This window comes from Ahaetulla prasina, chromosome 1 (assembly GCF_028640845.1).
Source record: "Ahaetulla prasina isolate Xishuangbanna chromosome 1, ASM2864084v1, whole genome shotgun sequence".
NCBI lineage: Eukaryota > Metazoa > Chordata > Lepidosauria > Squamata > Colubridae > Ahaetulla > Ahaetulla prasina.
This window is the reverse complement of record NC_080539.1, coordinates 113,464,529-113,471,601: the sequence shown is the minus strand read 5'-3', so window position 1 is coordinate 113,471,601 and position 7,073 is coordinate 113,464,529. Positions and strand designations below refer to the sequence as shown.

The window sequence follows — 7,073 nt, the reverse complement described above, 5'->3', positions numbered from 1 at the left end:
CTTTCAATGCCAAAATCCAAGGACACACCTCTGTTCAACGTTTACACACACAGAGACACACACATGGTATGCCACCCTTAAACATTCAAGCTTGCCTTGTATGAAATACTTTTATATATTACCTTTCCAACACAGTTCTCCTCCCTGAATTTTATCCACGGATAGACTTCATTAAAACCATGTTGTAATTGAGACGGTGAACTTTTAAATCCTTCAAAAGATATGGGACCTTGAAAGCCAGTCCATTAGCTAGAAATTCCTGGGTTACAGCTATTCATTACAAGGTGAACTTCTTTCTACTTTGTGAATAAGATGAAAGGGAGGAGGAAGAACTGCTAGTAAAGAACAAGGGAAGATTAAGTTGATAACTATTGTAATTGTTGTAACATCTAGGATCTGGATACAAAATAGATTTTTCTGAGTGGGCGAGCTGCCTAAATAATCAGTTCTTAACTTTCCCATGTAATAGAGAATGCAGTGTATTTTCCCACTTCTGAGTTCTCCGTATATACCGTGTTTCTTAAAACCCAATCTTAAGACCCATGTCTTATTTTCAGGGGATGTCTTACCCACTTACCTTAGTACCACCGCAGCCATGCCTCCCACCTCGATGCCTGTTGTGCTACTGCCCAACTCCGCTGATTGCGGCCAGACACCATGTGACGCATCGCACAGATGCCTCCGCTCGCGGCCGGACGCCACATGACTCATTGCGCCGATGCCACCACTTGTGGCAGGAGGCAGCATGGTTCATTGTGCAGTAAATTATTTCTATGAGGTTCATTACCAAAAAAGTGTATACCAATGTAAGGTCCTGGAAACCATAAAGGAAGCACATTTTGCACAAGATTTGCAACTTGGTAATCTTAAAGGTAACTTTTTGTCAATAACAAGTATGGGAGATCACTTTAATATTCTAAACCCTGTGACAAAAACGGTTTTCTTGATTATTTTTAACACGAGGTCACAAAACATGCAAATATTTTATAGCCCTTTGTAAAATAGTTATTTATCTTTTTTTCCCATCTCATTTTGTAGTCACTATCACATTTAACCAAAACAGGGAATTTTAATAGTAGAACTGCTTGCTGATTAAATGCCAGACAATAAATCAGATTAATGTCCCAGCCAACCATAATAAAAGCTGCTTATCATTTTTTTAAACCCTTACTCCTTGTGAAGCCTGCTGATTTTCCAACCTAGTCAAATTAAGAAATTGTCTTTTCTATCTATCCATCCTGTCTTTAGCAACCAAAAGCTGTTTAGGGTGCCTTGTCTCCCAGTCACTAAGAATTACCCTATACAGCTTTTTCCTTAGACTGCAAGAAAGCTTACATACCTCCCTTTTACAAAACTATCTGCTTGCATAAGGGCTACCTGGACAGCACTTTCTATAATGTGCATTAGGGCTCATGTGAGTTCCTTATGAATGCTAGTTTAATGGTCTTTGGAACGGTTTAACGGTTTGGAATAGTCTTTAATGGCTCTATGCTACACAGAGACCTGATTTAAACCAGGAAAGAGAGCTGCCATGTATTTTTATTTTTGTCAACGTTTGATATAATTAAAAGGTGCTTTATTGACAAGTGATTTTATTGTTTTTATAATGATATTATTTTTAATATGTCTGAATACTTGTCCAAGAAATCTATAACTATTGCCCTGACTAGACAATGGTCCCAGGATGGATTACAGGCCACTGTAGTTCTGGCTGTTTGTGCACAATAACACATTTATGTCCCTCTTGGAGAGCTGTGCATCCTTTTGTCTATTTAATTCTGGCTTTGGCAGTATTATATGCTATGGTGGTAATTGGCCCAGCTATAACAATAATAACTGAAGAATTCTCCAAATTTCATGAATGTCTATGATTTTGATATACTATATAGTATATACTGAAACTGAACTGTAAATGGCTATTGTGCATTCTTTATTGGCCAAGTGTGATTGGACGTACAATTTGTCTCTAGAACATAAGCTCTCAGTGTACATACAAGCAATAAATGATAAATCATGATCATAATCATAAATACAATAATCATAAATCATAAGATATAATACTCAGTGGTAGTCATAGAATACTAAATAAGCAATAGTCATAGAATACCAAATTAGCATAGAATACTAAATAATCCTATAAATCATAATAGGATACTAAATAAAAACAATCAACATAAAACTTAAAATACAAACAACAAAGTTATAGTCATAAGAAGCTAAGGAAAGATGTAATAGGAAAGATGAGAAGGATAATAGTAATACAGCCCTACTAGGTGGTTTGACATCTCAGGGACATAAGACAGTGTTCTGGGAATTAGTTGTTTAGCATAGTGATGGCATTGGGGGGGCGGGAAACTGTCCTTGTGTCTAGTTGTTTTGGAGTGCAATGTCCTATAGCAGTGATGGCTTTTTGGCACCGAGTCTTCAAAGACTAGCTGGCCAGTATGAACCTGGAAGACAGCAGCTGGCCAGTGTGCATGTGCACGATGGAAACTGGAAAAGCATCTGGTGGCAGCGTGCGTGCCCACAGAGTGGCTCTATGTGCCCCCTCTGGCACGCATGCCATAGGTTCGCCATCATGGCCCTATAGCGTCATCTTGAGGGAAGAAGTTGAAACAGTTTATGTCTAGGATGTGAGGGGTCTGTAGATATTTTCACAGCCACCTTTCTGGCTCATGCAGTATACAGATCCTCCATGGAAGGCAGTCCTAACTAATCATTGAAGTCTATGTCTGTCTTGTTTGTGTGCCAAACCAGACAGTTATAGAGGTGCAAATAATAATTCCTTTGTAGAACTGTATCAGCAGCTCCTTGGGCAGTCTGAGCTTTCTGAGTTGGTGCAGGAAGAACATCTTTTGTTGTGTTTTGTTGATGACATTTTTGATGTTAGATATCCATTTTAAGTCCTGAGATATTATTAAATCTAGAAATGTGAAAGTGTTTTCTGTTGATACTGTGTTGTCTAGTATTGTAAGAGGTGGTAGACTAGGAGGGCTTCTCCTAAAATCTACTATCATCTCTACAGTTTTGAGTATGCTCAGTTCAAAATTGTTGCGGCTACACAACAGGGTCAGTAGTTCAATTTCCCGTCTATATGCAGTTTCGTCATATTTGTCTTATACAAAGAAATCTATGTTTGCTGATTGCTATAAAATATACCATAATTGTATAGAAAAATACAAGAAAAATAGTATTTATTTGTTATGACATAAAAAAAAAGAAAAGTGGGTTCTCTGACCTGATATTAATAGCTATACAAATTAAATTTAAAGATGCATATCTTGCAGACTAGATGTGATTTGTTCTTTCCATGTCTCCAGAATGAATGTAAATATGCTGCTAATGCTTTGTAATGTAATACAGTAATTAAATTGTTAAATCAGAATTGGGGAAACTCAGATTCAACCTCATCCTCTCACAGAAAATTATTGTGTAATGTTGGATCAATCTGTTTTTCAATCCAATCTCCCCTACAGAGCTATTTTAGAGCTAAATTAAGATAAATCTTGAGCTCTTCTGATGAAAGGTGTGGTGGTGGTGGTAGCGATGATGATGATAGGATGGAGATAGAAAAGAAACATCTGACTAACTTCATTTTACTTCTCCTCCCATCTCCTGATTTGTGCAGCATCTCACCCAGGGCTGAAATCCAGCAGGTTCTGACAGGTTCTGGAGAACCGGTAGCGGAAATTTTGAGTAGTTCAGAGAATTGGCAAACGCCACCTCTGGCTGGCCCCAGAGTGGGGTGGGAATGGAGATTTTGCAATATCCTTGCCCCAGGAGTGGGGACGGAATGGGGATTTTGCAGTATCCTTCCCCTTGGTGGTCCACCAGCCACACCATGCCCACCAAGCCACACCCACAGAACCGATAGTAAAAAAATGTTGATTTCACCACTGATCTCACCTGTTGATAGGTTCTGGAGATTCAAGCTTTTAGGCATTTTGATTTGTTCTAATAAATTAATATCCCATCATGGATTTCGGCCATTTGAATTTAATAAATTCCATTGAACATGGAGGGATATACTTCTGCACAACACTGGCTTAGGGAACTAATCTATCAGTGGGAACACTGATTTGATCAACAAGATTCTATCCCAGTATACTCAAAAGTGTATTTCAGTGTATGTCTTTTCAGTTATGCTTAGACTTATTATAAAGATGCCATATGTCCTATGATATACCTCTAGAGGGCCTCAGCTTCCCATGGAACTCCAATGGTACATATCCCAGTTTGGCAAGATTATGCTCTGTATTTTGTTACTCTTGCATAACTTTTTAAATGACATTTGAATAAATTTCTTGATAATATATGCCTATTCTGTGGAGGCAGATGATTGCTGATTGAATTAGTTTGTCATGGCTTTTGTCTTCAAACTAATGACATTTATTGAGAGAGAGTGAATGGCCCAAGGCCACCCTGCAGGCTTTCGTGCCTAAAGCCAAATAAAAATGCATGGTCTCCAGTTTGCTCTAGTGGTTAAGGTATCAGGCTAGAAACCAGGAGACCATAACTTCTAATCTTGCTTTAGTCAGGAAAGTCAGCTAGGTGATTTAGGGCAGTCACACTCTTTCAGGGCAACTCACCTCACAGGATTGTTGAGTGGGCAAAATAAGAGGAGGAAAGTGTGCTGGAAAATATTTGCTGCTTTGAGTTATTTGTAAAAATAATAAAGGCGGGATATCAATACATAAATAAAAGAAAAATGGACTCACAAATATACTTTCTTTTCAGAAAACCTTGAAATACTATACTGTATTGAAACTTGGTGACAATTTAATAATTTTTACATGAATCTGATTTTGAAAGTTTTTTAAAAATAAGAGAACTTGGAATACAAATCAATTTGATTCTGGTTTTTCCCCCCTCCCTTACTAGTTTAGGACTTTGGGTGTAAATAAGAGAATCTGTCTCTTGGTCATTGCATCTTCCATGCCTAAACTATGTTAGCATGGGGAATAGGAATTTGCAATCTTTTTCAAGAAGCTTGTTCACATCTTTTTATAATTTGTTTCTTAATTTAAATGGTAATCTATTATCAGATCTCCTTCTCATCAGCTAATACTATATTGTCATTGAAGCTGGAAAGGAGCCAGCTGAAAATGGTAATATTTGGAGATGTGAATAAATTTGTCAGAGATCTGCCTGTCTGAAACCAGCTTTCACCAGTTAGTATGCAGCTTTCTTTCAGGTTTAATGCGGATGGAGCTGTCAAAAAACAAACTCCAAACAATATCACTCACAGATTGCCAGTTACACTACAGAAAATTGATTTCAAAAACAATCTGAGAGCATTAGAGCACCAGAATTGTAGAATCTACAAAACTTCAACCAATATAATTCTTGACAATTATGTTGCTACTGCATTTGAAGATGGAGCACTTCAAAAAATGTACACTACTGTCTAATTTAGCACTTGAACAAAATCAGCTTAGTTCTATTCCAATAAAGTGGCTAAGCCATGGTGGCACAGTGATTAGATTGCAGTACTGCAGGCTACTTCTGCTGTCTGCCAGCTGACTGCAATTTGGCAGTTCAAATCCCACCAGGCTCAAGGTTGACTCAACCTTCCAGGTTGGTAAAATGAGGACCCAGATTATTATGGGGAATATGCTGATTCTGTAAACTGCTTAGAGAGGGCTGTAAAGCACTAAATGCTATTGCTATTGCTAAGACACACAATTTGTCAGAGACTTGGAATTAAAAAACATAAGTTGAATTTCATTGTGAAATCAGGAAATATATTATCTGTGCAATAAAGAGTGTGCATTTAGCATATTTTTTTGTAATATAAATACATTCAATTTCAGGATTGAAGAAATTAATTTGGTTTTTAAAATTAAAAAAAACCTGTGCTGCCAAAGGCTAAATTCCTGTAATCTCAATCTCAACATGAGATTTTAGAAATGGCTCAAATTACAACGTAGTTTGATTTGCAGTCCAAAAGCCCGTTTGGCTAGGTAGCTAAGTGGGTGGCATGTTACTTATTTCTCATTGTAATAACAGGTTATCGTGTGGATAAATAGTTGGTTTGCTAAAAGAAGTTATAGAAGTGATAAACAATGTTTTTTCTTTATTTTTTTCTTCAGAGTCTCACATGCTGGATTTAAAAAGAAATAACCAGACTGGATTTAAAAAGAAATAATGTACAAAGTATTAAAGAACAAGAATTAGCAAATTAAAAATGTCCAAAGGTGTTAAATCTACAGAACAATATCCACTCTTAGTTATAATTTCCTAAAATACCTTGTCTCAGAAACCTGTATTTGGATGGCAATTTGTATTTGGATGTTCTACTTGGGAACTTTTTCAAACCAGAACTGTGCTCACCACCAAAGGCATAGAAGTCAAGGGAGGGTCATCACTAGCAGAAAGCCATGATGAAAGCTGGATGTCTTCAAGAATAATCTTACATTTGTATGCAGATAACATTTTTATTGTGGAAGAAATAAGCAAGTACACAAATGGTGATGATATCTCTATCTCTGAGTAAATATGGGTGGTGATTATGATTATGAAATAAAGGTGAACCTAAGATATGCTTCTCTTGATATCCTTCCTCTATGTGAATTTAATTAGATCAGAGACTTTTGGGTATTGCTGTATAGAAACTAAGTCAACTGTCTCCAAGCATGCTTGTGAGAGCTACGCAGGCCATCACTTGAAAGTAAATAATGTAGCTGTATTTAGAATGCTTAATTATATGCTGGACTGATGGGGTTAACAATATTTATCAAAAGGTGTATATATAGTACTGTATATGAATGTGTGCATAGACTCAAAGGTGGACCATCTTTGAAGAATATACTTTTCTAAGAAATATCTTTCTATACATTTATGTATGGGATATGTTTGGAATAAGGATACGAATAAACCCGTCTGCAGCGCACAAATAATGTTTTTAGTTCAGTGCATATTTCTTAACGTTTTAGTTCAGTGCGTATATTCACAGTTCATCTTCAACTCCTGGTTAAGAAATAAGCCATTTGGGGAGGTTTTTGTCCCATTCATTTCCACTTGGCAATCCAGTTTGAGCAAACAAAGGAACCAGTCACAACATTTGACTTCTT

The 7,073-nt window shown here is 36.9% G+C and overlaps 1 pseudogene; it reads left to right on the top strand.

Moving 5' to 3' along the window:
- Window positions 1–718: 718 nt before the first annotated feature.
- Window positions 719–6,664, top strand: LOC131193836 (nephrocan-like; annotated as a pseudogene).
- Window positions 6,665–7,073: the final 409 nt, after the last annotated feature.